Source organism: Anabrus simplex, chromosome 1, assembly GCF_040414725.1.
Source record: "Anabrus simplex isolate iqAnaSimp1 chromosome 1, ASM4041472v1, whole genome shotgun sequence".
NCBI classification, from domain to species: domain Eukaryota; kingdom Metazoa; phylum Arthropoda; class Insecta; order Orthoptera; family Tettigoniidae; genus Anabrus; species Anabrus simplex.
In genome coordinates, this window is record NC_090265.1 from 885124853 (window position 1) to 885146669 (window position 21817).

A 21817-nucleotide genomic window follows, 5' to 3' on the forward strand; every position below is an offset into this window, starting at 1 on the left:
GCCACTTCCTTCCCACTCCTAGTCCTTTCCTATCCCATCGTCGCCACAGGACCTATCTGTGTCGGTGCGACGTAAAGCAATTAGCAAAAAAATCCACGTTTGTCGTTGTTGATCATTTGTCGTATATTCCTCAAGTAGCTCCTTATATTTTGCTGTTACTAAATAAAACTTTGATCCTATTATTTAATCATTATCCGCACTTTTCGGTACATCTTTAGTTCCGTCACTATCTAACTATCTTACGGGTCGCCACAATATTTTAATTGTGTTCTGGAAATGCTTTCACTAGCACGAATTTCTCACTTTTAAGTACTCTTAGATGGCTCACGACCGTGACGCAATTTTCGTAATCTTCTGCATAGCAAACGAGAACGTTATAGCTGTAAGCTTGCATTCGGGTGATGGTGGGTTCGAATCCCATCGTTAACAATCCCGATGATGGTTTTCTATGGTTTTCTACTTTCACGCCGGTAAAATGCTGGAGCTGTGCTTTAATTAAGGCTATGACTACAATATTTCCAATCCCTCTGTCACTGGAATCTTATGTGTTTTGTTGTGACGTTAAGAACATGCAAAAAAAAAAAAAAAAAAAAAAAAAGAAAGAAAGAAAGACGAAAACAGAAGAGGCCCTAATTAGCATCCCTGTGGAACTCACTAAGGGATGTAAAAAGAACAGAACTATCGATAGTTCGCACTAGCAGTGCAGACCCATGTTGGGGTTTCATGTTGTGATCTGTTGTGGATGAGGGTAAGAATGAAAGGAGAGGGCCATCGTCTGCATCAGACTCGAAGTGATTGTTAAAAAGATTGAAGATAAGATTACAACAGAAGCGTGTGTCAGTGTCACGGTATAACTCAACTCTCTAGGCCATAGTGTACAAAGAAATACAACAAAACCTCACAATAAATGTCATTTATGGAAAAATCTGAACGTGCTATCTTACCTGTCTGCAGAGGTCCTAATTAATGTTTAACAGCTCCTAACACCGCATGTTGTCACTCACTTAATTCACAGCACACAGCACAACAAGAATGACCGGCCTGTAGGCAAGGCTGCTATCTTATATAGCGAGGTGGCTCCCCACTACAGCACAGTACCAACACGGCCACAGGTGTTTAAACGATCTGTTGGGCTTGGGACATCTCGGACTGCCGGAATTTTTCACTCGAAATGGTTTCTAAAACTTTGGAAGTAAATAAATTGTCACAGGATTCTCGCATTTAGAATGCCATCAGGCTGTGTCGAGATGTTAATAATAATAATAATAATAATAATAATAATAATAATAATAATAATAATAATAATAATAATAAATTGGAGATTAAGTCGATATGATGTGGATCTCCGTGGCTCAGGTGGCAGCGCGCCGACCTCTCACCACTGGGTTCTGTGGTTCAAATTCCGGTCAATCCATGTGAGATTTGTGCTGGACAAGGCGGAGGCGGACAGGTACTCCGGGTACTCCGGTTTTCCCTCTCATATATCACTCCAGCAACATTCTCCAATATCATTTAATTTCAACTGTCATTCATTAATCATTGCTCTAGAGGAGTGCGACAGGCTTCGGCAGCCGGCACTGTTTCTATCCTCGCCGCTAGATGGGGGCTTCATTCATTCCATTCCTGACTCGGTCGACTGACTGGAAGCAGGCTGTGGATTTTCATTTTTCGATATGATGTGACGGAATAATGAAATGGCTTATGTTCATCCAGATTAAATGTGAATTAATTATATCATATGAAAGAGGAGATAAGTTGAATAAACTATGTGGTGTTGAAAAAAGGTTAAAATCTGCGATCCAAATGAGAAGAAAGAGTATTACGTGAAAATCAGTTTTGGTTGTTTCCCTTTTCTATATTCTTTCTTTCTTAATCTGTTTATTGTCCAGGGTTGGCTTTTCCCTCGGACTTAGCGAGGGATCCCACCTCTACCGCCTCAAGGGCAGTGTCCTGGAGCTTCAGACATCGGATCGGGGGATACAACTGGGGAGAATGATCAGTACCTCGCCCAGGCGGCCTCACCTGCTATACTGAACAGGGGCCTTGGTGGGGGATGGGAAGATTGGAAGGGATAGACAAGGAAGCGGGAAGGAAGCGGCCGTGGCCTTAAGTTAGGTACCATCCCGGCATTTGCCTGGAGGAGAAGTGGGAAACCACGGAAAACCACTTCCAGGGTGGCTGAGGTGGGAATCTAACCCACCTCTACTCAGTTGACCTCCCGAGGCTGAGTGGACCCCGTTCCAGCCCTCGTACCACTTTTCAAATTTCGTGGCAGAGCCGGGAATCGAACCCGGGCCTCCGGGGGTGGCAGCTAATCACACTAACCACTACACCACAGAGGCGGACTTCTATATTCAAAGTTAGCTAAATGAAAATTATTCACTTATAGCTAGTGTTCAGCGAAGTTGTTTTATCAGAATGTATTACATGCATAGGTTGTTGAAATAATCTGAAAACACTAAATCTTGACCCTGGATATTATCTTTGGAAAAACAATATTGTTGTACTTTCACTAACTACTTTTACGGTTTCCGAAGACAGCGAGGTACTTGCATTTTGTCCGTCAGGAGTTCTTTTCTGTGCCAGTAAACCTACCAACATGGGGCTGACGTATTTGAGCACATTCAAATACCACCGAAGTGAACTGGGATCAAACTCGCCATCCTGAGCACAGAAGGCCAGCGATTCTACTGTCTGGGCCACAGGCCGGCGCTAATCTTTTTGACTCGTCTCAAAGATTTTCGTGTAAATGTTAAGATTCCTTTAACAGTGATAAATCAAAATTTTATTTCGTTCTCAGTCCCACTACGTGAATGATGGATGTTGGAAATTAATTCGAAATTTAGTTGGGAGGTAACTCTTGATATATATCACCTAAGATATTATCAAGTAAATTCATAACTGGTTATATTCTAAAATGTTATCTTCATTTCGTTATATCAATTTATCTTCCAAGGTTAGAATTTCAGACATTTAAAAGTCTTTTTCACATGTTTTTCTTTTTTTCATTTGCTTTACGTCGCACCGACACGGACAGGTTTCATGGCGACGATGGAATGGGAAAGGCCAAGGAGTAGAAAGGGAGCGGCCGTGGCCTTAATTAAGGTACAGCCTCAGCATTTGCCTGGTGTGGAAATGGGAAACCACGGAAAACCATCTTCAGGGCTGTTGACAGTGGGGTTCGAACCCACTATCTTCCAGATGCAAGCTCACAGCTGCGCGCCCTTAACAGCACGGCCAACTCGTCCAGTTCACATACAGTATGTCATTGAGTTGATTGCTCTATATAGGCTGTATGGGCGATAAGTACACACATTTTTTTCTGTTGGTTATTGGTGCGGCCGTGAACACATATGACGTCAAAATAATGTCCTATATAAAAAAATAACAACATAAGTTGAAAATTTGACGTTTTTATCTCAGGTAGTATTTAATGATAAAATACTTTGTGTGGGATTTATGTGAAAACGTTGGCTTCTTGTACGTGGAGTGTTTTCACACAATTTACGCATGCATACTACCTGAGACTGCAGTGCTGTAGTGTACTGTACGTAGAGCTGTTTCTTACACATTATGCGCGCATACTGCCTGAGGCATGGTATGGCGGGTGCTATAAGCCGAGGGGCAAACGAAGCTACTACCTATCTCCAAACATCACACTCAACTTCAAGCTCCTTCTCGGACATACTATTCACTAAAGTATACAAAAGCACACATTTTAACAGCGGATATTCATCCCTACTTTCTGTAAATATATTTTTACTTACCTCCCAAATATTATGTAACATCTTTTGTCGAAGGTTTTTATTTTTTTATTATTTTTACTATTTGCTTTACGTCGCATCCACTCTGATAGGTGTCATGATGACTATGGGATAGGGAAGGGCTAGGAGTGCAAATGAAGTGGTCGTGGCCTTAATTAAGAGACAGCCGTAGACTTTGCCTGGTGTCAAAATGGGAAACCACTGAAAATCATCTTCTGGGCTGGCAACAGTCGAGTTCGAACAAATTATCGCCCGGATGCAAGCTCACAGTTGCGCGCACCTAACCGCCAGCTAGAATGAAAAATAACGCAATGTGTACTGTATGGGAATTGTGATACATCATGAATGGCATTGCACTTTTTTCAACAAATAATGGCATGAACAGCCCTTAAAACAGAAATGTTGCAGCATATTCAGTTGACCATCAAAATTTCTGCCGTTAATTTATTGTGGAATTTTTTATGTGACATCTTTTCAGTTCTCATTTTCTCCGATATTTTCGGATAATCCTCTGAGAAAGGTACGTATTTCTTGATTTTCCTTGCTTGTATAATAGTTTCAGACCACGTTTTCCACTTGTAAATTCACGGAATACGTTCTCTTGATATGATGTTTTAGTCTCCCATGCCCCGACAATAATTCAGTTTTAGAAACATAATTGTATCTTTATTTTTCTGTATGGACTCGATAAATCACCATATCGAATCATGGTGAGAAATAATCAATCATTCTTTGAAATTTACTGTATTGACCCTCAACAGTTTTTGTAGTTCTGTAAAAATCTTCTAAAATTTGGAATAATACGTTCCATATTGCAGGGTTAAGTAAGGTTGGGACTGCATAACGCCTTCCACGAGCTGGCCTGACTCTATTGTAATTAAACACTACATATTCTGCCAGTTAAATTACTTATTTAGACGTAGTAGATTACATACTGTCGCTCCTACGCCAAAACCATGAATTGAAAAGTGCTCTTCCTATCCATTATTTCCCTTAAGACTGGTCACGCCTCCAAGACACATATTGATATACAGTCTATCAGAACAAATTTCGTTGAGTTCATTTTCCTATGCGGATGTGGAAAGGAAAATGAACCGAACTGCACCGTACTGTAGGAATGTGTGTTTGCATGGCATATTTAGCCGCTCTTAGAGTGTGATGTATTAAGATTTACTGTCCTTTACACATGCTCATAGAAAAGTGAACTCAACGAAAATTGGTCTGATGGACTGTGGCTGGGAGGCGTGACCAGTCTTATGGGAAATAATGGATATGAAGATCATTGTCACATTCGGGGTTTTGGAATAGGAGTGACGATATCATCGTTACTTCAAACAAGTCATCAAGAGGGATTAACCATCACGCATTCTTTAATCATTATTCTTAAGATAAGGTTCTTTTAAACAGACACCGATTTAATGATAGAACATAAGTTTCCATGATTGCGATTTAAGAAGAATGTAGATCGAATGTCTCAATATCATTCATATTTTTGTGACTTACACTAAATCACTGCAGGCTATAGTATACTTTTAAAAGCTACTGTAAGCAGAATTCGTCTAAAAAGTAAAATGCTGCTCTCCCCTTTAGAAATGAGGCAACTAAATTGTATTCTAACCCGTTCGTGACGGCTTGTACCTCTGCTGATACACGCTCTAATACTGATTTATATTACGGCAGACATAGCGAAGAATTGAAATCATTCCATACGGTTCCCAGGACGAGACATAGTGTATGACGTAACTATTGGTCGTGCCGACGGCAACAATATGGGACGTGCATTAACTCCCGTCACCATCAATAATGCTGGAAGAACTTGAAGAGTGTACTAATTTCTGAAATTATAGCACCTGTTTTAATGATTATTATATAAATTAGTTCCCGTTAAAGAGAACTGGACTGTCTTTTCGAGACAGTCTTTCGAAAAGAAAAGGCGTATGTGCCACCGGTGATTCTCGGCTTTCCTGTGATGGAAGTAAAAAACGAAAAAGCACAAAAATGCACTGTTAGCACTGTTAAAAGAATGTACCTTTTTCACATCTACCAGAACAATATGAAAGGCGGAAAAATCCCTTCGGCAGGGAGAAAGAAATATAGAATTGAACTCCATCGCGAACATGTTGAAGCAACTTTGTTCAAACGTGCAGTCTCCTACGTAACATTTCATAGTTCTTTAAAAAGGAACATTCGTGTACCTTTAGCTATGAAATCCTTCTTGTGCATAATTCTGTGGATATACAACTTTAAGAAAGTATTTCTACGCAAATCTTTCAGTGACTATCATTGTCCTATTAAAAAGTTTCGCTATAAGCAGTGCATTGAAGTCACTTTCCCAAACATCAGTATCAACAATGTGATCATATAATTATGTGCGCTTCTAAAACTATACAGACGAGTGAAAGAGTGACTTTCATTTAGCTACCAAATTAAGATTTTATATAAAGAAAGTAGCATCCGGTAGTTTTTACAGATAAATATTGGTACATTATACCTTCGTGTATATGAAGGACTATTTCACATTCTCTAATCATGCACCCTTCCCAAAAATGGTCAAGGAATTTCCTTCTTTGCACAGCACAAGTATAGAAATGAGTTGTTCGCAAAAACGTTAGGCCTGTCTGGACTGAAAGAATCAGAACGATGGCAGACGTGGCTCCAGCAAGAAGCTTGTACGGTAGAAGCCAGGAGAACAACCCCTGCAGTGAGATTGAATCTTTGTACTGTCCATTCGGCTCATTGATTAGGAATACTCGCCATCACACAATTCGCGGCCTTACTGCAAAAACCTTTCGCGATAACAGGCGGGAGGTATATGAAGATGTGAACTGCTTAGCTGAAAATGGTAGCACGAGAAGAATAGATATTCTAGCCATGGATAAACAGAGATAGTTCTGTAATACTGGACCCAACAGTACGTTTAGAATGAGGTGTGCACTCTGAGAAGCAGGCAATCTACGTTATAGTATCCAATTATATCATGGAAAAATATCATGTAAACTCCGTCAACGTCTACGGATTATTAGTGGGTGAAAGAGGTACCATACCGGGGATGATGGTCGAGTTGTACAAGAGGTTTGCCCTCAAGGAGAGCTACCCACCCGCGATTTCCGAGACGGCTGTGCTACGTGGGTCCGTGCTCCTTTTAAGGAACTAATTATATACCAAAACATAAAAATCGTACAATACTGGGGATGGCAAACCCATTGAGGGTCAGTTTCCTGAATAAAGGATTTTATGTAGCCTGCATATTAACTCATAAAGCTTACTACTCAGCTTTCCATTGTGCCATATAGGCTACACTGACTGAGCAAATGTCATGGGATAGCGGAGCACTGATGCGCAGGTGTGTTGTCTGCGCACCACACGCCCCCTGTGCCAGCGGCAGTTGTATAGGAGACCTTGTGAGCAGTGGCTGTGCATGTGACAGGTGTAACATGGAACGTCGTCGTGACACCGTTCGAATGGGGTATGGTGGTCGGTGCCCGATGGATGGGAAGTGCGATTTCGGAAGTGGTGCGGGAATTCGGCTTCACGCGATCAACCGTGTCCAGGGTGTATCTTGAATGGTTGAATGCGGGTGTCACCGTCCACAACAGACGAACGACCGGCCGTCCAGCCACCCTCGATGACCGTGACCGGCGACATCTGAGACGGATTGTCAATAGTGACAGACGGGCAACCGTGCAACAAATGACGGCTCAATTCAACACAGGCTGTGCTAGACACGTCTCCCAGTGGACAATCCGTAGGAACACGGGTTCTATGGGATATGGGAGCCGGTGCCGCACACAAGTACCACTATTAACCCAACGTCATTGGGCACAGCGACGCGCACTTGTCGCCAGTCACCAGGAATGGACACTGGAAAAATGGCGTAACGTGATATGGTCGGACGAATCACGATTTCAACTGCACCATGCCGATGGGAGGCACCGTGTATAAAGCGATGGATCCCGCCTTCCTCGAAAGTGTGGTCCAGGGCGCTGGTGTCTCTGTTATGGTCTGGGGTGCATTTTCCTGGTATGGAATGGGCCCCCTAGTTGTTCTGGAAGGAACTTTGAATAGTACACGGTATGTTGAGCTGCTCGAAGACCATCTCCACCCATTTTTGGCCTTCCAGCGCCCAGACGTTCTGCGGTGTTTCAAGATGATAACGCGCCGCCCCATCGCTGCCATGTCGCCCGGGAATGGTTCCAGGAACATGCAGCGGAGGTCCAACGACTGCCATGGCCACCCAGGAGCCCCGATATGAACCCTATCGAGCATATCTGGATGTCCCGGAACGCAGGCTCCGTACCATGGATCCTGCACCCACGAACAGACCAGCGTTGGCGGCCGCTCTGCAAACGATTTGATGTCAGCTGCGTCCAGAGGACTACCAGGGACTTGCCGACTCACTTCCACGGCGTCTCACTGCAGTTCGCAGGGCCAGAGGAGGCCCCAAACGCTATTAGGTGACTATCCCATGACATTTACCAAGTCAGTGTACGTTATTTTGTTTATATTTAAAATATGACACGAGGTTGCATCTTGAAACCTCCCATTAATTTTTACTGTTACCCACAATAAGCAGGAGTGTTGGCATTTTCCTCAGAAAAGGGGTACTTGAACGTTCAAGTTAATCTACCAATACCAGTCCTTCGCATTTTAAATACCCTTAAATGCAAGCAGAGGACGTCGTGATTCCATTCCGTGATCATGAGCAACTCATATCAGCGCCATACCAAATTTTCTAGAACTAAACTACTTATTTTGCTATTGGCTTTACGTCGCACCGACACAGATAGGTCTTATGGCGACGATGGGACAGGAAAGGGCTAGGACTGGAAAGGAAGCGGCCGTGGCCTTAATTAAGGTACAGCCCCAGCATTAGCCTGGTGTGAAAATGGGAAACCACGGAAAACCATTTTCAGGGCTACCGACAGTGTGGTTCGAACCTACTATCTCCCGAATACTGGATACTGGCCGCACTTAAGCAACTGCAGCTATCGAGCTCGGTAAACTACTTTTATGACGGCCTCGCGGTGTAGGGGCAGCCTCTTACCTGGAGGCCCCGGGGTCGATTCCCGGCCAGGTCAGGAATTTTTTACCTGGATCTGAGGGCTGGTTCGAGGTCTACTTTGCCTACGTGATTACAATTGAGGAGCCATCTGACGATGAGTTGGCGGCCCCGGTCTAGAAAGCCAAAAATAACGGCCGGGAGGATTCGTCGTGCTGACCACAAGACACCTCGTAATCTACAGGCCTTCGTGCTGAGCAGTGGTCGCTTGGTAGGCCATGGCCCCTCGAGGCTATTGCGCCATAAGAAATCTAGTTTTATACTATGTTCGATCTGAGATAAGGAGCTCGGTACATACCCTAATCTCCTTCAACCATAAGTTTTTTGTGTCAAAAGGCATAACCTCGTATGCAACAGAGCAAGCTCACGTTGTTGTATAGGTTATGAAAACAACGAAAGCCAAAATAATTAAACTCCAGAGCTTTTATTCCACTAATCTTGAATAATAATAATAATAATAATAATAATAATAATAATAATAATAATAATAATAATAATAATAATAATAATAAAGTATAACTTCGGCTCATGCCTCTTGCTTGTCAGTTTTGACTTTATCTTCTCGCTGAATGGTCTCTCCATCACAATTTAGCACGGTCAAACCCTCTATCAATAAAACTGAGAACTCTCTGCTGGCAGACTAGGGGGTGAGGGGATTATGCCGGATGGATATCTAATGCCTTCACAAGAGTCAGTTTACGTGTCGATTTTCTTGATATAAATCGCTAAGTGTTTTTCCTTCTTCCAAAGTTTACCTACCTACACCGTAATCTAACTTATGATAGATCTTTGAATTTGATACATGTAATGGAATACAGGAGTAGAATCCATTCCACTTCGTGTAACACAATTGATAATAAATGGGTCCGTAATTCTGTCCATTAGAGAAATAGTTTTCTGTGAACGCCTGTTTTATCTGCAGACTAACTCTAGTAATATAGGTCATGGCCACTTCCGCCTCAGATGTAGGCCATATCACACACATCAGTGGGCATACTTCAGTTGAAACTTGGGAGGTGAATACTATATAATTATCAGAAAACGAAAAGGGTATTTTATGTTCAAAACAAGAGTTTCTAGAAATTAAATGTACCTACCTCAGTTTTGACGAAAGATTTTAAAATTAAACAACGTTTCCTCAACCCATTCTCTCTTATTATCCACATCACTAGTTTATGACCAGGCTGGTAGCGGTCTTAATCCTGACCAAACCTTACGATATTTAAAAATAAAAATTAATATCCATGTGGTTCGGATTCGGCGTACGAACACACTCGTGTAACTATGTATATCTTGCCTCATTGTCTTCTACATTCTTCAGTAAATATCGCATACATCGTTCATTTGATCCTCTTCATCTTATTTCCTATCCCATAGTTCCCATATAATAATAATAATAATAATAATAATAATAATAATAATAATAATAATAATAATAATAATAATAATAATAATAATAATAATAATAATAATAATAATGTAGAGGAAGAGAATTGCATTTTATGGCCACTTACTAAGAATGAAACCAACATGATTATCGAAGCGAATCCTTACCTATTTTAATGATAAGAAGGCCCGCAAGCTTGGTTGAAGGAGGTGAACAGGGACTTACAAGAGATGGGGATCACTTATGAAGATATAAAGGAGCGCAAACCACTCAGGAGGAAACTAAAAGACCAGCGGGATTTTCACGGAAGGCCAAATTTGAAGACGAGTAAGACGTGGACGGATGAAAGAAAAGTGAAACACAGGTAACGAATGAAGGAGCACTGGGAAAAGATCAAAGCCTAGAGATGACAGATGAAATAACGTGGTCCTTAGCAGGCCGATACGAACAAATAATAATAATAATAATAATAATAATAATAATAATAATAATAATAATAATAATAATAATAATAATAATAATAATAATAATAATGTTGTTGATTCGTTATGCCCAACTACAGAGCACTTATTAGTATTTTTTGTTTTTCTCCTTCACTTTCCAATATCTCTTCATCCTCTCGCTGCGTTCCTTTTGACATTGTTCAGTCCATCCTAACAACAGACAGGAAGCATTCCAGTCTTTAAAAAACTAAATGAACTAGCAGGCAAAACAGGACTCAAAATTTATTATGAAAAGACAAAGTATAGCCCATGAAAGGGACTAGATCAGGCTTCAACAGTAAACCAATAATCAAGGAAATTCCACTCAAGTAGACAAACTTAAGTATCTAGGCGAAATTATTCAACCAGCAGGGTTACATCAGCTAGATAACAAAGCAATAATTGCAGTACTTCAAAATTACTTGGAACAGATCAAATAAAGTAACTATATCAAAAAGGCAAAATTACGACATTATCACACAGTAGTTAAAATAGACGTATTGTAATGCATCTGTAACTGTTATAATTGCTGGCAGATCTCGAATTAAGATGATCGAAAAACAAGAAAGAATAATCTTCGGGAAAATCTTCGGACTAAATTACGAAAATGAAATTTGGATAAAAAAATAAATCACTTGAAATCTATCAAATTACAGAAAAAATCACAGAATCAATTAGGAAACGGCGATTACAATTTTATGGTCACTTATAATAATGATGATGATGATGATGATGATAGCAAACACTCGTAATTGAGTAGGTTTTTCTTCCAGGCAGGATGTCTCTTCATCTATGCGTTCGGACGTGACTATACAGTTCAATGCGGGAGTTACACAATTTGCCACAGTGATGACAGGTAGTCCCAGATGGAGCAGTCATGTTATTTCTATGTCTCCTCAGCACTTCTTTTTCTTTCCTTCGTTGCCTCTTGCCATTCGCTGTACGTCGGCGGTTTTCTTCAAAAGATAGTGTGCCGTAATGGACTAGTGATCTTCAGGATGAACGGTCAAGGGCTAAGTTATCCCAGTTACCAACATCAATGTTACATCTCTTCAAGTTAGCCTTGATTACATCTTTAAATCGCTTCCTCTGACCACCTACACAGCGTTTACCTACTGATAGCTCAGAGTAAAACACTTGTTTGGGAATGCGATTATTGGGCATGCGAACTACGTGCCCTGACCACCGTAGCTGGCGTCTTAAAACCATCAATTCCATACTGGTGGTGTGTGCCTCTTCAAGAACGCTGATATTTGTGCGCCTGTCTTGCCAAGTTATTTGCAGTATTCTCCTCAAGCAACGTTGATGATACTGTTCCAGCTTCTTAAGGTGTCGACTGTAGCATGTCCTGGATTGAGATCCGTAGAGTAAGGTTGGAACTACAACAGAATTGTACACAAGAATCTTTGTTGTGATACTGCCATCATGATTGTCAAACACTCGAGATATTAACTTAACAAAGGATGCTCCTGCACGTTAATTCTGTGTTGGATTTCTGAATCTATATTTGCGCTTGATGAGAGGGTGCTGCCAAGGTATGGGAAGGTGTGTACAACTTGAAGGCTCACTCCATCAATTGTGACATTGATATCTCTTTGACCTTCCCCAGGGGCTGGTTGGTATAGGATCTGTGTTTTGCTGGTATTCAGTTTGAGTCCGATCTCTTTGTACGCAGGTGAAAAAGCATTCAGAATTATCACAAGCTCTTCTTGTGTCTGAGCTACGACATCATTATCATCAGCGAACTGTAACTCAACTAATGCTGCAGACGATGTCCGAGTTCCTGCCTTTAAACGGCTCAAATTAAAAAGTTTACCCTCCATCCTGTAAGTTATATGAATTCCTGGAAGGAGATCATCTCTGACAAGTTCCATCAGCGGCAACATACAAGGAAAACAAAGTGGGGGCTATCACACAGCTTTGCTTAACACCGGTATTGATATGGAATGGCTCTCCAATAGAGCCGTTGCCAATGACAGCTGCCATCATATCAGTGTAGAGCAATTTCAAGATGGCAATAAATTTCTGCGGAAAGCCATACGCAGCTAAAATTTTCCACAAAACTTCTCGGTTCACAGAGTCAAATGCCTTAGTAAGATTAATACAGGCAATATAAAGAGGTATATTTTGTTCTCTACATTTTTCCTGAAGTTGACGAGCTTTAATTAATTTCGTGTGGCTATTTCTAGCCGGGTGCAGCCCTTGTAAGGCAGAATCCGATGAAGGTGGGCGGCATCTGCCATTTGTAGGTAACTGCGTGTTTTTGTGGTGGAGGATAGTGTTATGTGTGGTGTGTGAGTTGCAGGGATGTTGGGGACAGCACAAACACCCAGCCCCCGAGCCATTGGAATTAACCAATGAAGGTTAAAATCCCCGACCCGGCCGGAAATCGAACCCGGGACCCTCTGAACCGAAGGCCAGTACGCTGACCATTCAGCCAACGAGTAGTTGACGAGCTGTGAATAGTATATCTGTGGTTCCTCTAGAAGGCCTGAAGCTACACTGACTCTCTGGAAGTAGTTTCTCCACCAGAGGTACAATACGATTTGCCACGATTCGAGCAATAAGCTTTCCCAAGCACGACAGTAAGGATATTCCCCGATAGTTACTGCAGTTTGTTCGATCCCCTTTCTTAAATATGGGAACTACCAGTCTGTCTCTGAAATCAGGAGGCATTTCTTCTGTGCTCCGAATTTTGACAATCAGTTCATGTATGTGTCATTAGTTCCTCACCTTCTTCTTTGAGAGCTTCCACTGATATACCATCAGGACCAGAGGCTTTGTGACGCTTTGCTTGATTGACAGCATGCTTAACTTCATCTAGTGTTGGTGGGGAGCCAAGTTCTTTATTGATGGGTGCTTGTTTTAATATATCATACACCTGTTCATCAATAGTCGAATCCTGGTTCAAGAGGTCTTTCCACCTATTCATGATGGAGTACTGATCTTTTAAAAGTGTACGCTGTATCCCACTATCGGCAGCCCTGAAGATGGTTTTCCGTGGTTTCCCATTTTCACACCAGGCAAATGCTGGGGCTGTACCTTAATTAAGGCCACGGCCGCTTCCTTCCAACTCCTAGGCCTTTTCTATCCCATCGTCGCCATAAGACCTATCTGTGTCGGTGCGACGTAAAGCCCCTAGCAAAAAAAAAAAAAAAAAGTGTACTCTTATCGCTGGATCAAAGACGATTCCTCCCAAAGGTGGTGGGACCATAAACTGCTTTTGTCGCTTGGAAGAACTGTCGTGAATCTTTGTTTGCTAGATATTCCAACTCTTTTGCCTTAGCTGTCCACCATGCATTCTTGAGCTCACGGGTTTTTCTTTGGACATTTGCTTATATAGAATTGATAATAACATGATCAAAAATAAAATTTTAAACTTAGCCTTATCAATGAAAAATCACAATGATTGGCTGAAAGAAATTAGCGAAGACCCAAATGAAATTTATAGTAATAATGAAAATGAAAATCCACAGCCTATATCCAGTCATTGGGCCCTGCAGGAACGGAATGAATGAAGCCCCTATCTAGCGGCGAGGATAGAAAACGTGCCAGCTGCCGAAGCCTGTCACACTCCCCTGGGGCATTGAAAGATGACTGACAGATGAAATGAAATGATAATGGAGAGTGTTGTTGGAATGAAAGATGACAGGGAAAACCGGAGTACCCGGAGAAAAACCTGTCTTGCCTCCGCTTTGTCCAGCACAAATCTCATGTGGAGTGACCGGGATTTGAACCACGGAACCCAGCGGTGAGAGGCCGGCGCGCTGCCACCTGAGCCACGAAGGCTTTAATAATAATAATAATAATAATAATAATAATAATAATAATAATAATAATAATAATAATATAATAATAATCATCATCAGTGACCGTGTGGATGCATTTTGATTTGGCCAATGCAGGCTGCGTGTGTGTCAATTTTGACGCACTACTTTACTATAGAAGGTGACAAAATAACGGCTCTGTGTTGAATGATCTATAGCTGAGGGTTTTTTTTTTCTTTCGGGCAACGTCAAATATATCACCAGAAATCCTTAAAGTGCCCGCATCGTACAACAGGGAGTGCCGAATGGACATTTTCCTCCCTTCACAAGGACGACTACCTCTGCTCGGTTTCAATCCGTGACCTTGGGATTCGAAGGCTGACACTCTACCACTTGTCTACAGAGGGAGATTATAATGCTAGGCTATATAAATTTGCTTTCCAACTAGATAGGACTTCAAATTGAATTTTTTCTTATGCTGCAATATTCTCTTCCACATCAAATTCTATGTCTGTTCACTTCCTGGATGAACAATTGAAGATCTACGAAGGAAAACTTTCGGGCTCCCTATGACAATCGTCGCAAATTGAACAAGTAGGAGATCAAATTAAATGTAATATTTACACTTATAACATGCCAAGCACACTGTGCATGAGACGTGTAAATACCGAGATCCTGAATTTTCAAATGTTAGTTACATTCCTCATCCCAAATGTGTTGTCAGAAGGCAGTGCTGTGAACAAAGTTGCATCTCACACGACGAACAAGTAATGACTGAACTTGAATCGCAGTCTGAAGTGCTGACCGTGTCTAGAATAGGAACATTGATATCCAACACACTACGGAACGGAAATGGCGTGTCCTGTGGCACGTATCCAGACACCTTTTACGCACGGTGAACCATAGGTTGGTACCGATTGTGTATAATAGAATGCAACTTGAAAGGAATATCCTGTTATGTACGTTGACAGATTCTCTTCAAGATTACATATATATTTTTCCATGCACAGTGCAAATAGTTTGTACTGTTGAAAGAAGTGGACGTGAAAAGGATTACAGTTCTTGGCTTTAGGTTTATGATTCTTGTTTCATGTACATCCCTATATCCGAAGGCTTTGGTCGACAAACTTGCGTTGATTTGAACAGACCATGACTAAAGTTACGGAAATAATGCTCACTATACGAGAGCTGTTGACATCTTACAACTGGTACTACAGTCATATTCCGTAATTGGAGGTGGTTACGTTGCAGAGTTTCGCAAACTAATTTACCAAATTCACCACCCGTTTCCTGAAAGTAGATGTACACTTCCTTTGTCACGGATCCCAATATGAAAATAACTACCTAAATGGTGTAGTAGATGCAACGCTTTGACAAGCAGCTTCAGTCTTCTTTTCCCGATCATTGATATTGTTCTATTTGATGGAAATTCATACTCGGATACACTTTGTTACGTACGGAATATCATCTCGGTATCGATTGAATTAGCAGAAATGAAGACCATAATTTCACATCCAAAGTCCAATGCTCTGATGCTCAAGGCCGTGCGAAGGGTAACATCCCATGCAGTAACGAAACTTGTGATCTCATTTGATATATTTTATAACGGCATTTGAATTGACGCAGGAAATACTTGCTGGCTTTAAAATTGGGAATATCGAGCTTCCTCCACCCACTTCCTTAAATGTCAGCAGTGTATCACTTCTCCTGTATCCCGTGCATCCCGAATTTTGTGTAAATAAGATCGCGAATAGTGTGACCAACAGTTCGACATTTGCCGGACATGTCCTCCTTTCATAATGCTTGTATTCTGTCCGGCAGGCATTTATTATTTACTATTAAGTGTTCGGACTTTTTATATTGTGTCCTTAGTTATTCGTTTTTCTCTGTTGCAAAGCTATTTTTGTTTAATTTGCTCCATTTCAGTGAATATTGTGGATACTCTTGTCAGAATACGTTATTTACTCACTTGGTTATTCGATGCGCATGCGCTCTGATTTCGTCAGTGAGGAAATCTTGCAATGCAATCGCAAAATGCACCAATCCATTCATGTTCTACCTCCCCACCCAGGCTTTCAGATGAACTAAGACGGGTATTCACCAAAGAGAGATTTGTCCGGCCCCGCGGTGTAGGGTGCAACGCGTCCGCTTGTCATCCGGCGGCCCGGGTTCGATTCCCGGCTAGGTCAGGAGTTTTTCATTGTACATGTATAATATCCCTGGCCTGGGTACTGGGTGTTTGTGTCGTCCTTAATGTTCCTTTCCTCACATTCAACACTTTACACTTCCGCCATTCCAAATACACGCAGGTTCACAACATATGGTGCAAACTAGGGACAAAAGATCTTCTTAGGTCGACGCCCCGAATAAATAGCATAAAAAAACGTTTTTATGATAGTTTCTGAAATCTCTCACAGAAAATGGCGTCGAAAGCGAATGCATTGCATTTGTAGAACATGTTGGTTTTTATGAAATGTGCATTCTATTTCTATCAATGTGGAGCCCTATGGTGGGAGAATTTAAGCTTTTCCAATAGATGAAGCTTCATAGTATGAAAAATATTAAATTTAAAGATGTTATTCCTTGCCTCGACGTATTTGCAATCTAGAGGTGTGGAGATAGACGATTCTAAGCTTTTTGACCAATGTTGCCATGTTCATTAAAACACTAGGAGTTCTGAAATGGATAAACATACAACATAAATGTAACCCAGACATTGAAACATTTAGTGAGCTGCTTAAAATTTAACAGTTTTATTTCGCTCTTCCAGGTAGCAATGCATCCGTTGGAATAGTGTTTTCCCTTGTCAATACACAGTGGCCATTTGAAAATTTAGAGTTGGTCAACATACTCGCAAATTCTAGCATTTCTGTGTTCTATAGTACCACCCCTCACAGTACCTACTTTTTCTGGCGATGTCTCAAATATTTGGGCAGTTTCTGCAATGGTTTTTCTTTGCAATATTGACACTGTCATAAATACTTTGCATTTTTTTTTTCTAGAAACTTTTTCTTCTCACTTCGGGGAGTGATGAAATGAAACGGCGTATGGCTTTTAGTACCGGGGGTGTCCGAGGACATGTTTGGCTCGCCAGGTGCAAGTCTTTTGATTTTATTCCCGTAGGCGACCTGCGCGTCGTGATGAGGATGAAATGATGATGAAGACGACACAACGACACATACACCCAACCCCCATGCCAGCGAAATTAACCAGTGATGGTTAAAATTCCCGACGCTGCCGGGAATCGAACCCGGGGCCCCTTTGACCAAAAACCAGCACGCTAACCATTTAGCCATGGAACAGGACTGGGAAATTATGATTCATAGAAACTGGTACTGGTTGCCATGTTGTGTGCTGAAGTGCCCGGCGTATCGCTATCTTCAAATAAAATGCCCGAGGTTCCATCACTACCACGCCACAAAACCTCTTCTTCCCACATGTCATCGCCACCACGAACATGGTGCTCTAATAGGTTATAACAACTCCTGTGCAATGAGCCTGTCGATGTATGTTGAAAGCGCGATGTCTGCTTGATAATTCTTCATCACCTCATTGACCGGTATCCGCACCACATCATGAGGGTTACAAGTTATTTTTCTAAACACACAATAACATACACGTATTCTACGCACAGTATTCGTTAGCATAAACAGACCCATTCCCCAAAGCAGACTGTCGTGGTAACCTGCTAGGTATGCACAGTATTACATAATGACGCCGTGGCTCTCAGGTACAGCGTGTTTGCCAGGTTTTCTTTTTAGATTTCTTTTTCCTTTCAGGCTTGTTGGATTTTATAGCCAGCGCCAGTTTATATTTTTTGACTCATGGTATTGTCTTAACTAATACGGTATGGGATTTTGATTTTGAGCAGTTAGTACTAAATTGCGATTTAAATGAACTTACAGTGTATAGTTAAGAGATCACAAACGCCCAGTCCCCGAGTCCAATGAATTAACAGGATGTAGCAAAAATCCTCGGGTTGGCCGGGTATCGAACCCGAAACCCTCTGACATGAAGGCCGCTACGGTGACCATTGAGCCAAGGAGCCGGGCACTTATTTTTTAACATTTGTTTATTACCAAATTAACATTTTGCAATGACATGTACAATGTATAGAAAAATACTGATGAGACACACTGTCTAAAGTTCATCGTCCTGGTTCCTTATGATAACAAAAATATGACAAGAGATGATCACATTATAACTTATTTTTTATGTCAGTTCATTAAGCAGTCCGTGTCACATTAGCACCTTATACTGATATGATCATTCCAATATTCAAACACTGTTACGCCATGAACTAAAAGTAGTATAAATGAACCAAACCCGGTTGACATCTTCTTATTACACTTGTATTTCCATCTTTCCATCCGTATGTATTGCTGAAATGTTCTTAAGTTCAATTGTCTTGGTTTCCGTTGATGTTCCATTATGAAGTGAATGATTAGGCCTACTGCTGTTAGCCAGAGAAATGCGTTGTTGACCGTGGCCGGGATGAATGCATATTCTATGTTCATGAGTCGATATTCTAAGATGGGATTTGGAGTCATTTTAAGTACTTTGAATATTTTTGGGGACGACCACGCCCATATGTCCGCACTTACACAAGACTTAACGCGATATATTAAGGTAACTCTTTGTTGACAATGTTCACATATATTGGAATCAGACTGTCCATGTCGGAATAACTTATACATTTTGACACGTTACGGCTGCTTTAAGGGTCGCGCGTCATTAGAAAATACCATACTCTTTTTTTTGCTAGTTGTTTCATGTCGCACCGACACAGATAGGTCTTACGGCGACGATGGGACAGGAAAGGGCTAGGAGTGGAAAGGAAGCGGCCGTGGCCTTAATTTAGGTACAGCCCCAGCATTTGCCTGGTGTGAAAATGGGAAACCACGGAAAACCATTTTCAGGGCTGCCGACAGTGGGGTTCGAACCTACTATCTCCAGAATCCTGGATACTGGTCGCACTTAAGCGATTGCGGCTATCGAGCTCGGTATACTACACTTCATTTGGTCTCTTGCTTGTTCACCCCAGAAAGTTTTGTCACGGTTATCGTCGGGTAGTCCGAAAGCTTCCATTGTAAGATCTCTAATGCAGTCTCCAACCAGATGGGCTGCTTCAATTTCTTTTACACATAAGGGACAATGGTCCTCTTTTCTATCTAATCTTAGAACTTCATCTCCGTACAAGCCATGAAGGCCCTTGGAGGGGTGGAAGATAAAGGCTTCCACTATGCGTAACCTCGGCACGTGATGGGGTAGAGTGGTTAGCTCTACGCCCGGCCGCTTTTTCCCCCAGGAATTAACCTGGTACTCACTTTTGGTGTAGGCTGAGTGAACCTCAGGGCCATGTGCACCTCTAGAAGTGGAAATCTCGTTTGTTAAATTTTACGACTTCCTGACTGAGATTCGAACCCACGTCCTTCGGAGCGAACCGAGCACGCCTTTATCACCTCGTATCTATTTCACAGAATTCGTTCAATTGGTACTATAGTACTTGTCACGTAAAGATACGCACTAAAAAGCAAATTTCTTTCTTTTCCTGGCTCATTACTGCTGCCAGCTTGAGTACAGTAGTTACATATTGAAATCACGAAACAAGATATTCATAATAAAGTCGGTTTTCAATCTCATTGATGAATTAAGGAAATAAAGACTTTCTTTCACCCTCACTCATTTTAATGTTATATATTTCTGCCTTAATTTTGATGCACGCATTGCTATAACCGTATTATTCGGTGTTTGCCTCGTGTAAATAATTCAGGTCTCTTCTTTCTCTTCTTGAAATTTGCTATTGTTAGTCGGACTGAAATGAAAACACGTTGTAATAATACACAGAAGCAAATATATTACATGTACCAGACGTATGCATAAGTCTTTTCCGGTTCCACTAACAGATGGTGCCAGTGAACAATACGCAGCGTATGAATTTGACACATACGTCACTTTGTTCATCTGATATTAACCTACCAGCACACACAAGTTGAGTCCACCAAACACTAGCGTCTGTGTTGTATCGTTCAGTGATCATGTCGATGTTTGTGCCTGAAAAAGAACATTTGCGGCACGCATTACTTTTCTTATTTAATCAAAAGGAAAAGGCTGTGGAAAGTCATCGTTTGCTGGTAGAAACCTATAGTGGACACGCTCCATCGATTAGAACATGTGAGACATGCTTTTGACAATTTAAACGTGGTGATTTCAATGTGAAAGTCACTATGCGCTCTGATGGACCACAAAAGTGTGAGGACGCTTCCAGCCCGGCGAAACCGTTAATGCACAACGCTTTCGCCAACAAATTATTAATTTAAATCACGCATTGATCGAAGGACGACCGGAATGGACCAGAAGACGTGGCAAAGTGATTTCGTTACACAACAATGTGACGTCTCACACAGCAAAACCATTGAAAGACACCTTGAGATCGCTTGGATGGGACATCCTTCCGCACCCGCCGTACTGCCCCGACCTGACGCCATCTATCACCTCTTCGCATCAATGAGGCACGCGCTCGCAGAGCAGCACTTCAGCAATTTCGAAGAAAATTGGAAAATGGCTCGATGAATAGTTTGCTCTAAAAGATAAGCAGTTTTTCTGGCATGGTACTCATAACTTACCTGAAAGGTGGAAGAAGCCGATGGCCAATATTTTGAATAAACAAACAAATGAATTTTCCTTGAAAATTACGTGTATCCTTTGCTACAAAATCGGCAAAAACGTATGCGTACACCTGGTATATATGCTGTAAGTCAAGAGGATACACAAAGGCTAAGTCTGCAAACCGAGTGAAAGTCGTGACAGATTAGGTTGATAACGAAATTTCCTTCCATTTCAACTGAATTGGCCAACGGCCGTAGCCGTGTTGAAACACCGGATCGCGTGAGATCTTCGAAGTTAAGCAATATTGGGCGTGGTCGAGATGTGGATGGGTAGCCACGCGTTATTGGTTGGTTGGGGGGGCGGGTAAGGGAATGGAGGAGCGGAAAGGAACTGGCCACCCTACAGCACGTAAACTCCGGCTCAGTAGGCAGAATACACCCTTACCTTTCCTCAACTGAATTGATTTTTATAGAGGAGGTGCGTTGCTTTCCTTTTCGGAGGAGTTCTCGCAGATTTTTCTTGCTTCTTATACATCATAATTGAATAAGACCGTATTAATAAAATGCTGCGTTCGTAATTTAAAACCAACTTTCTTTCTTTCTTAATCTGTTTACCCACCAGGGTTGGCTTTTCCCTCGGACTGAGCGAGGGATCCCACCTCTACCGCCTAAAGGGCAGTGTCCTGGAGCTTCAGACTCTGGGCCGAGGGATACAACTGGGGAGAATGACCAGTAACTCGCCCAGGCGGC

The 21817-nt window shown here is 41.7% G+C and overlaps 1 protein-coding gene across 2 annotated transcripts in view; it reads right to left on the reverse strand.

Annotated features, from left to right (window-relative positions):
• Positions 1 to 21817, reverse strand: part of Nha1 (Na[+]/H[+] hydrogen antiporter 1) — a 450871-nt gene that overhangs the window by 300057 nt on the left and 128997 nt on the right. Inside the window, exon 1 of one of the 2 annotated variants that reach the window (XM_067148052.2) lies at positions 945 to 1038. The exons of the other annotated variant lie outside the window; for it this stretch is intronic. The gene's annotated coding sequence lies outside the window, so the exon portion shown is untranslated. Of the gene's footprint in view, positions 1 to 944; positions 1039 to 21817 lie in introns of those variants that run through there. 2 annotated transcript variants of the gene reach the window in all.